This window comes from Condylura cristata, unplaced genomic scaffold (assembly GCF_000260355.1).
Source record: "Condylura cristata isolate star-nosed mole 26May11 unplaced genomic scaffold, ConCri1.0 scaffold00016, whole genome shotgun sequence".
NCBI lineage: Eukaryota > Metazoa > Chordata > Mammalia > Eulipotyphla > Talpidae > Condylura > Condylura cristata.
The window spans coordinates 16,924,457-16,934,798 of NW_004567117.1; positions in this window are offsets into that span (position 1 = coordinate 16,924,457).

Below are 10,342 nucleotides of genomic sequence, written 5' to 3' on the forward strand. Positions count from 1 at the left end.
TATAATTACTACCCATTCACTGATAGACCCTTTAGGAGGCTTTGCAATGGTTATTATCATCAGAGTTCAGGTGATGATCACCCAAATAAAGTCTCGATGGTGGTCGCAAATCAGATATGGTTTCTTGAAATAGTCTGTGTGATGTTGTCACCTCTGGAGGTAGTGTTGACCTACCCACTGTCTCTAGCAAGAAATCCCCTGACACTCAGAAACCACGCTAGCCAAAACTCTTCTCAGCAGTCAGGGATTCAGCATGCACAAGATCCCTCAGACAATAATTTTTGAATCCTTGTGTGGAGAAGTAGATTATTCCACAGGTCTGGCAGTCAGACACTGAGTTAGTCACAGCAGCACTTTCTCTCCTTCATTTAAAGTTGTGGAAACAGTGTCATTTTTCAACTCCAGTAATTACACTACTTAAGAATCAGTTTGCTGAAAATTTATAGGATTTCTGGAAGAAAATGAGGCAAAGAAGATTTGTTTAAAAAAATTAAGATATATGATATATATATTTCAGAGGCATGGAATATTTCAAAATTACATTTAATTTGTTTAATGGAAATGCAGACTATGCCTTTTGCAATGCTTCACTTTTAAAATGTTCTATATGATAATGAAACGATTTGAACAACTACTTATTTTGAGAGTAATAAAGACTGCACTTAGTAGCTAGCAAAAAATGGTATACTATTAAAGAAGCGTACAAAGTTTGAAATGCAAAACATGTGATATTATTCATTTCTAGGTCTCATAATCAAATTCACTCTCAAGAGGCATGAGGAATGATTTTAGTGGCTTTTGTTCTAATGCATCTTTATAGAAATAAATTAGTAGTTCAATATCCTGCATGGAATTGTTCAGACTTTTATTTCTCTTGACTTACTGTTTCTGTGTTGCTCCTGATTATCTGTGTCCAGTTTCATTGCCCTCTGTTACCTCTGAGGAGTGAAGTAATTTTTAAAAAGCACTCTCCTTGTGCATCACCTTCGCTGTCATACTGCTTCACGATTCTGCTCCCGCCATGGTGAGTGAGCACCTTCTGAAGCTGCACCTGCCGAGAAACAACTGTTTTTGGAGATCTCAATGTGACATCCTGAAAACAGATGAGCTGAAGAAAGACTGTCGCTTTATCTTGTAGGACACATTCAAGGTAGGCTATAAAATTTTGTGAGACACTAAGCAAAAGTATGTGAATAAGGAGTTTCAGGTTTTTTTTTAAGATTTATTTATTTATGCATACAGAACTGGGGTACAGGCTGGAGATGCAGGGTCAGTGAGAGGATTCACCAGAGACAGAGTGGGGAGCAGAACAGGCAGATCAATAAAGTACAATGCTGAGGGGAGCAGTGGGCGGTCAGCAGAGGTCTGCTGTGCCTTGTGGGTCACCTGGGGGGTCAGGGTGGAATTCAACTGGCACTGAAGTGGCTGCGGCTAGCTGGCAGTGCTGTGTCCTGACCTGTTGAGCCACCAGGGAGGCCCCCAGGAGTTTCAGTTTTTAAACCAGATTTTTTTGATGGGTTTGTCATACTCTGGGGTCTTTTTTACATATATGTATGAAGTTGAAAAATCTCATTATCTATAGCATTCCCAAGGTAGCCTCCATGATGTGAATCATTCATAAAAAAAAGCCTAGGCTGAAAATTATTTGAAAATGCAGTTATTTTTCAGGAATGGTTCACCTCCTTAAAGACAAAAACAGAAACAAAAACTGAATTTGAGATGGGCAGCAGCTGAATAGCAGTTTGGTTGCTTACTGTGGGATAACTTCCCTGGTAGGTAAGATCAGTGCTTATGGATGTTTGTTCTAAAGAGGGTTACTAATTATATTCTGAAGCTTATTATGGTTCTAGTTCAGTGTCATCATAGCAGCATCTGATTTGTCTTTAATTTGAGAGAGTGGTTTTTATTTATTTTTTGATACATGTTTTGTTTTCTTAGGTCATTGCTCTTCCCTTAAGTTTGTAGACCCAACACTCTCCCCACCACCATGGCACCCCTGAGCCATCACCTCGGTGCCTGTGCTCTTCCCTCCCCTGTTTTTACTCTTTTCTCTTCCCAGCTGTGTGCCTTATGTTTTTGATCAGTTTGTAAGTTTGTCTTTTTCCTGACCCTTTGCTTAATTTTTCAATATTTTTCCTATGGTGAAACCCATTCAATATTTTTCTTTTTCTGTCTGACTTATTTTGTTTAGGCCAATCACTTCCAGCTTGATTCATGTTATTGCAAATGGCATTAGTTTATCTCTTTTGAATGCTGAGCTATATTCCATTGAGTATAGGTGTCATATCTTCTTGATAACATTCATCTGTCTGGGGGCATTTCGGTTGTTCTCATGTCTTAGCTATTGTAAATAGTGCTGCAATAGACATAGGAGTGCAGGTTTATCATTGAATTAGATTTTTTTGCAAATACAGTGACTTTACTCAAAAAGAATATTATTAAATGTTCATAATAGCTTCTGAAATTATTTTAGTGTTGGTCAATATTTTGCTTACATTAACAATTGATTAATCTTGGCATTAAGTTTAAAACTCCATTGATTCTTCACTCTATAAATGTTAGATTTTTTGGAAGTTTCTATACTATGTATGTTCACTTACATAATTATATAAATACAGATTTCAGCACATATTTTAAAAATAATTAAATTTTTTATTTTAAAGTTTTGAGAAACACGTAGAATAAAGCATGTAGCACTGTGTCAAGTTTAGAAATGAAGAAACTGAAGCAAGGAAAATGTAACCAACTTCTCATCTGGAGGTCAGTAACCTATGGCTCTTAGTCAGGAATAAAAATTTGAATCAATGCTACAGTTCACGAGTAACAGATATCAGCCTTGTAGTAATTTTTGTCAACAGAGAAAAAAAGAGGAGAATATGTATTCTTCATGAAAATTTACAAGTATCTCTTGTTGCTGTGCTGTCATTCTTTCTTAGCAGACATATGTTTACTCTGTTAGTTTTGACTTGAGTGTCTGAGTCTCCTGGGGGATAGGCCCGGTCTATACTGCTTTTGATTTCTACCATTGCAAAAGCAATAGACAGGTCAGTTTAATGGTTTGAAATCAAAGTCATCTCAAAATTCAGTAAGTAAACAAAATTCTCACGGGAATAACTGAAAATGATTGCTGTCCCAAGCTTTCTATTCACATTGTAACTTTTTTTTTTGGTTACTCATTTAATTGTCAAAAGACAAAGTGGCAGAATAGTTATCGTATGAACATACACATTAAATATATGAAGAAAGGACAAGTGAATGCTTACATTTACAGAATGTGGACAGTAAAGAACACTGTCGAAACCAGAGTAGAAGAAATACATAATGAAAAGTTTAGTTTAATAATAAATGTACCTGAACTTCAGAAAGATCTAAATTCTCCAAAACTCAAACAACTCAACTCATAATTTGTGACTCCTAGTTTACTCTTTACCCAGAAGACAAAATTCATTTCCTGAGATGCTGGGAAACATGCTCACTGAGTTCTAAACATTAACCTAAAAAAGCAAATAAAACTCAGCAATTTGCTCGCAGATATGAAAATCAGTTTTTCCTAGAAGAGTGCTGAAATAAACAAGAGAAGGGAATGATGCCTTCCTGGAGGCTTATAACATAAAGGGAGCAGGGTAGTGTGCTACCTAGAGTACCAGGAAAATCTAGCTGAGTGAAGGAAAGCGATGACCATTTAGGTTTGACTTCAAGAGGTGTGTCACCTGATGAAGACATTGGATTTGTGATTTATTCCTCTGAAAATCAGCCTTGGTCCCCAAATCCTAAAGCTCTTGGTGTTTTCACCTTTTTCTCGCTTACTGCTCAGCTATGGTGTCAGCTTGGTGGCATCGTTTCTCTGTGCAACTAAGTTCACAACATTAACAAGTGCAAGTGAATTAAGGACCTTGCATTTAGACTGCAAAGTCAGTTTCCATATCCACGGTGCACATTTCCAATTATTCAGAACATTGACTTAGTCTTTTAAGTACTGAAGTGAAAATGCCACTGGAGAAGATCGATGTGTGTGATTGGGGACTTTTGACAATCCTTAAAAAGAACTGGTTTTGCAAACAAAGGGTCAGATGAAACCAAACTAAGCTTAGAAAGCTGCCTATAGAACTGAGGGTTTCAGAGGGAAGGGGCAGGCGAAAGGAAAGGGGGTAGGTAACAAAGTGTGGGAGGATTGCAGTAGACTATGGTGTTGGACTGTGGGTGTTTGGGTGGTGGTTGGCATGTGATCACATCTGAAGGGGGAGACGTTATATTTCTACATCACAAATAACCACAGAAACCAATGTTACTGCAATAGCAATAATTCAAAAGAACCGGTTTTGCCTGAAAATGACTTAAGTCATTTTTAGCAGCTTTTGCTCCCTGCTCTTGGCTGGAGTATATGAGTTACCCTCCTCTCTCTATTCTTGTGCCGGGGCAGCTCAAAGTTCTAGCCTGTTTGCTGCCAGGAATGCATTTGGACAAGTTCTGAGGTTTCCAGTCCTTTGGTCCTATTATTAAAGAAAAGGATCCTTCCTTTTTTATTTGTTCAAAGTCTTGTGGATGCTCTTGGATATACGTTAGATAAGCACAGATCAAATCTAAGGAGCTTTTGAAGTTTGCTCGTTAGTCCACGCAAAGAAAAAAGAAAGGCAATTTCCATATGAAATTGAGTATCATTTTGCAGCCATATTATACTGAAACTCTTGTCTGTAGAAAATTTTAAGCTGTCAATCTTTGTGAAGGACTTCCTGAGAAGAGCTTAGTAGTTGTGCCCCAGAAATGGGCGGAGTACATGGACTTTACCCTCTGTAATGAAAGCCCATTGTAAGAGGACCTTTCATAACATAATTTAAAAGCCTTTTAAGGCCCAGCACCTCTACTGCTAATTGCTAGGCAAGGCATTACCATCAGAGACTCAGACTGCTCTTTAAAAGGTTTTTAAATGATGGTGTGAGGAAATAAAGCCCTGTCATCTGAAAGCTTTTTCAGATGTGCTCTTCTTCCTTATGCTAGAAGCTGCAGTTTGGACTTTGCTCATAATGAGGCTGTGAATGGCTGGTGAAAGTCTGATGCTTGAGGTGGGAACAAAGAAGAAGGGCTAAAGTAAATGGGGGCTTTCTTTGCATTGTGTGTAGCTTGCATTCAAGTGAAAAAGAAGACTTCTGGGTACAGCATTGAGCCCAGAAACTGGAGGTCAGCTTTTCCTTACTTCCTTGCCCCTTGAGTTCAAGCAATTGGAGAACTGAAGAGGAGACAGATGATGCCTTGATCTCTCAAGGAAAGTATAGTAACTAACTCAAAAAAAGAGAACCCTCTATAAGAGAGAAATTCTTTGAGCATCTATTCTAAAAATTTTATAATCTCCAATAGCATATTTTTGTGATAGCTTTTTCAATTGAGTATTCTCATAGTAGCTTAAAGATTAGTTGTCACACTCATTAAGTCATTCAAAGGTTCAGCTGGATTCAAATATCTGATTATTCTGATTTGCTTCATAATTGTGATTCTTGAAGACAAACTCCTTTTAGTAACTATTTTTGCAGAGCTATACACTAAGTCTAGACCTTTCATCTGTCCATCTATGTTCTTATATCTTACTTTGCTCTTTCAACAAAGTTCATCACAGGGAAGAACATAGTTGTTTTAAAATATGTCTTATTCTAACTTAGGTACAGACACTTTGGATTTGTTATCCCAAAGTGTTTTTAATCATTTGGTCTTTCTTAATGATCTACTATTTCTTTATAAAATTTTATTAATGATGATTACTGAATAGTATTGATTTTCCTCCTAGGAAATAACATTTTTTATGTTTTTATGCCTATACCCCAACCATAGAATGAATATCTTTAAGTGACATAGTAGAAAACACAAATACAACAATACTATTCAAATAAAAATAAATTTGTGAAATATAATTTGAGGAGGTAAATATATTTTAGGCTAATTTGTAATATAGTCCCTTCAGTTAGGTATTAAAATAACTGTGATTCCTGGCTATTAGAGGCGAAAAACAAAGTTCCTTTTCTCTTTTAATATGTGTTAAGAAAAAATATACATAAAGATTTTATTACAAAAGAAATGTCCCTGAAACTAAATAAGAATAATGATTGATAAATAAGTTCTATGTCCTCTAAATGCATTAAAATTAATCAGGTATGTAGAAAGAAATGTACGATTCCTTCTTAACAAAGAAATTTTTGGGGCCCTCCCTAGTGGCTCAGTGGGTTAAAGCACAGCACTAAGAAGCTAAAGCCACATCAGCAAGAGTACCAACCCTGCCTGCCCCAGAGGTGACCCAATGGTGCAGCAGACCTCTCCTGACAGCCTGCTGCTCCCCTCAGCAGTTACTTTGTTGATCTGCCTGTTCTGCTCCCCACTCTGTCTCTGGTGAATTCTCTCACCCTTTGCATGTCTGGCCTGTACCCCAGTTCTGTATAAATAAATAAATCTTTAAAAAAAAAAAGAAATTTTTGAAAAACAAGTTTGACCATTTCTTAAACATAAGTTATAGATGTGGCAACCAGTTGAGTTAGGAGATCTACCCAAGAAATCTTAGGTTTGGAAGGCTAATGTCTTTAAGCTTTTATGACAGTAATATGTCTCAATAAAATAAAGCAAAGAAATGCCTACTGTTCCAGGGACTAAGATGTGCGGTTCAGGAATTGCTATAAAGTATCATTTTCATAGTATATTTTGCCTCCTTAAAGAATAATAAATGATTGAATAATCTAGACCTGGGAACACTGGTCTTTGCTAACCTTATGCGTGAGGTGTAATATTAAATCTGAATAAATTACCTCTGATCATACATAGAATAACTGAATCTTGCTGGTTCTCCTGAGTTATATTGTGCATTGTCATAGCATACATTATACTCTCATATTTGGTCTAAGACCATCTACTAAAAATCCCACATAGTGAAGCAGCTGGAGATACTCAGTGGAGTCTAGAGAAAAAGTGTATTCTTTGCAGCACTGTTTGAAATGTATGAACAGTTTGTTTCAAGTCTTAGTGAACTAACTATATTAACCAGGAGATTCATGATTACACTACTCTAGATGATTTAGATATTTGAAGACTAGTAAGACCCTGCTCTGTTAGTCCAAGTGGAGACTATATATTAGAAACCAAAGAGTGAAGTGCTTCCATTTCTTGCTAAAGTCTGGCTATTCAGCTGGCCCGTGTCACCATTTCCAGCATTCAAAGAGAATATCAGAAGCTTCCATCATTCTAGAAGGGAGAACATAGACCTGGACTCAGAATCTTTAGATTCAAGCCTTTTGTATTTTTTCATTAACTAGCTGAGATTCTATATTCTCTGTTAAATATATCCTCTTATTTTACTTTAATTCTGTAGATCGCTGAGAAAGTTAATCACTGGTATGTATTATATAGTCCTCTGTTAATTTTGCAGAAAGTTCTGCCCTATAACAATTGGGCCTGCAATAAAACCTGGCAAACACTAGAAAGACGTGCCTAGATGTGGGACACTTGTGTGGGTGGTATAAAGCATTCCTTATTTTGTCCATTCTTAGTTTTATATTTTTATTCTTAATATGGCAGAATACATTCTTAGTAACAAGCTATTTACTCTAGCGTGCTATTCAGATCATGACAGGACAGTTAAACACACATAGGGGTTAGAATCAGAAAGGTTTTGTCATTTTAGTAGTGTGTGGTCAATGAAAATGCATTTGATCTCCTCAATCTTTGCATATCTCAAATAGTAATAACAACTGGTACCCTAAAGTTCTGCTGTATTAAGTAAGAATGTGTGTAAATTATCTGTAGCAGAATTTCAAAGTGTAAAGGATTCATTCCTCTTACTAGTTTTTCATATATTACCATAGACTTTGTGCAATTTAACGTGAGAATAAAATCTCTAAATAGGCTTTCTATCTGTTACAGTAACTAGTAAACTGAAAACACTGATTTTCTTTAGAAAAGTGCAATTTGAGTCTGTGGTTGGAAGGAAAGGGTGTTTGCTTGTCTAATACTCTATAGTGAGAATTCAGGTAGGGTCACCTGCATATAAACATGAACAGCTTAGGCACAACCCATTTTATTGCACTTTGTTATGTTTTGCAGATACTGAAATTTTGTTTGCTAGGATCCCTCCCCCTCTCTCCCTCCTTTTCTTCATCCCTCCCTTCCTCCTTTCACTCCTTCCCTCACTCCTTCCTTTCTTTCTTCCTCCCTCCCTCCCTCCCTTTTTTCCCTCCTTCCTTCCTTCCCCCACTCCTACCTTCCCTCCCCAAATCCTCCCTTCCTATAATATTGAAGTTTTGTGGCAAACCTGGGTTGAAAAAGTATATGGACAATGTTTTCCAGCAGCAACACGATATTGAAATGAAACCAGTTAAAAACCCAGCAGTGGCTTCAGAATGCTTAGTGAATGCTCATGTCTGTCACTTGAAATTAAAAGCTAGAAATGATTAAGCTCAGTGAGGAAAGTACACCAAAAACAATTAAATACTTAGAAGTAAAACTGAGAAAAAAGGGTAACGATATGGACACAGAAAACTATATGACATTTTTGAAAGAAATAAAAGAAGACAATTGCATAAATATTCCCTATTCATGGATTGGAAGAGTCAGCATTGCCAAAATGGTCATCCTTTCATTTGACTGTTGTTTTTCCCATTTCTCACTTCTCAGACAATTCCTCTCCAGGCTCTTTCAGTTGTGTCCCAGTGATCTGTGATTTGAAATATTACTTGAGATTATGTTTTCTTGATTAAAAAAAAAGACACAAAACTGTCAAATTTTTACTCATTCATATCTCTTAAAAACATTTCCCCCTTTAAATAGCACATCACAGTACATTTATATCTCTGTTATCGTCTATTTTTTATTTATCCATTTATGGGTTTGCCCTGCATTATCTGGCACTGCCATATAGGATTATGTGTTGACAAAAAAAATAAGCAAACAAAATTACAACACAACAAAAAAATCATCCCTGGTGAGTGGGTAAGGGATGTTGTAACCCAGCCCAAGTATGCCAGGCTGTCAGCCAGAATCACCAGCAGGAAGAGGATCCTTTTTCTTTATTCAATGGCACTGGCATGTTGAAAATTCCTCTTATGGTCTAGAAAAAGAGAGCTCAGAAGGAATACTGAAAGAGGAAGACAGATTTAAAAGGTGATTTTTACCCCTACTTTTTATATCTTTTAACAGAAAATTTCGAAGTTATGAAGGATAGTAATGATTAGCCCCCTTTAGAATGTTGTATCTCAAACAGCATTCATCTAGGATAGGATTTTCCTAATTTGCTAGTGAATTTGTAAAAAGCTTCTAAATAGTTGTAGATATTGCTTGAAGTTTGTGGTCACTCTGCCTCTCCCTCTCTCTATATATATAATTTTTTTTTCCTCGAAATCCTTTCCTTCTGTGTGGTCTGTTGACTTGATTTGATGGTCTAGTGCATGGTCCAAATGCATGCAGGGTCAGAATGTAGATTCCATCTTCTTGGAACTCAATTCCCAGGAGTCAGTCCTCAGAGCAGAAGGCAAGCTGAACAAGAGTCCATCACAGTGACAGCAGCACAGTGGCAGCCAGAGTGCCACCTACTAATATGACAGTCACATTCTTTTAACTAGGACTGTTGGTTCTTAGGGTAGAGGGGATGTTCTTTCCTTTCCAAAAGGTTTATTTTAGGTTAGTAGCTTTGAAACATCACTCATTTAATATTTTCTTTAATTGTTTTATTCAGGAAGCATATTATGCCAGTGTAAAGCCTTATTGTTACCCAAAAGAAAAATGCTTCTTTTGAACATTCTCCATGAATTGATAAATCATGTTGGATAAAACCCTAAAGTAAACAAGTATTTAGAGGCAGTGTATAGGATTTTAAATGAAAACTATGTGTTTAATTTTGCATATCAAATTAAACCAAACGTTTTTGTGTTTTGCATCATTAAGGAAGGAATATAAAGTGCACTGCCTTCTGAATGACATATGACTTTCACCTGATCTGCTGTGGAGGTGATCCTATCTAGCAGTTTCTTTATGAAAGAGGAAAGGATATGGGCTTAGATTCCTTACATATTATCTGTGGAACTCTATAAATGAATTTCATTCATTTCAGAGCTGATTCATTTTATCTGCATGACTGTAGCACCGTATGTTAACATTAGGCCTTTTAAAAATGATGGGGGATAATAAATGCTTTAGGAATTTGTTTTGCTGAAGTAAAGGAACACCAAGGGAACATATGGTGAAATATATTTTTAATTACTTTTCAACAATGTTAAATGATTTTTTCCCTTAATTTCATATGTAATGTGCTTGATCAAGCTTCCAAAAGAGTCTTCTCAGAGTGAACATGGCATTTTGCATAATAGCATGACTAATT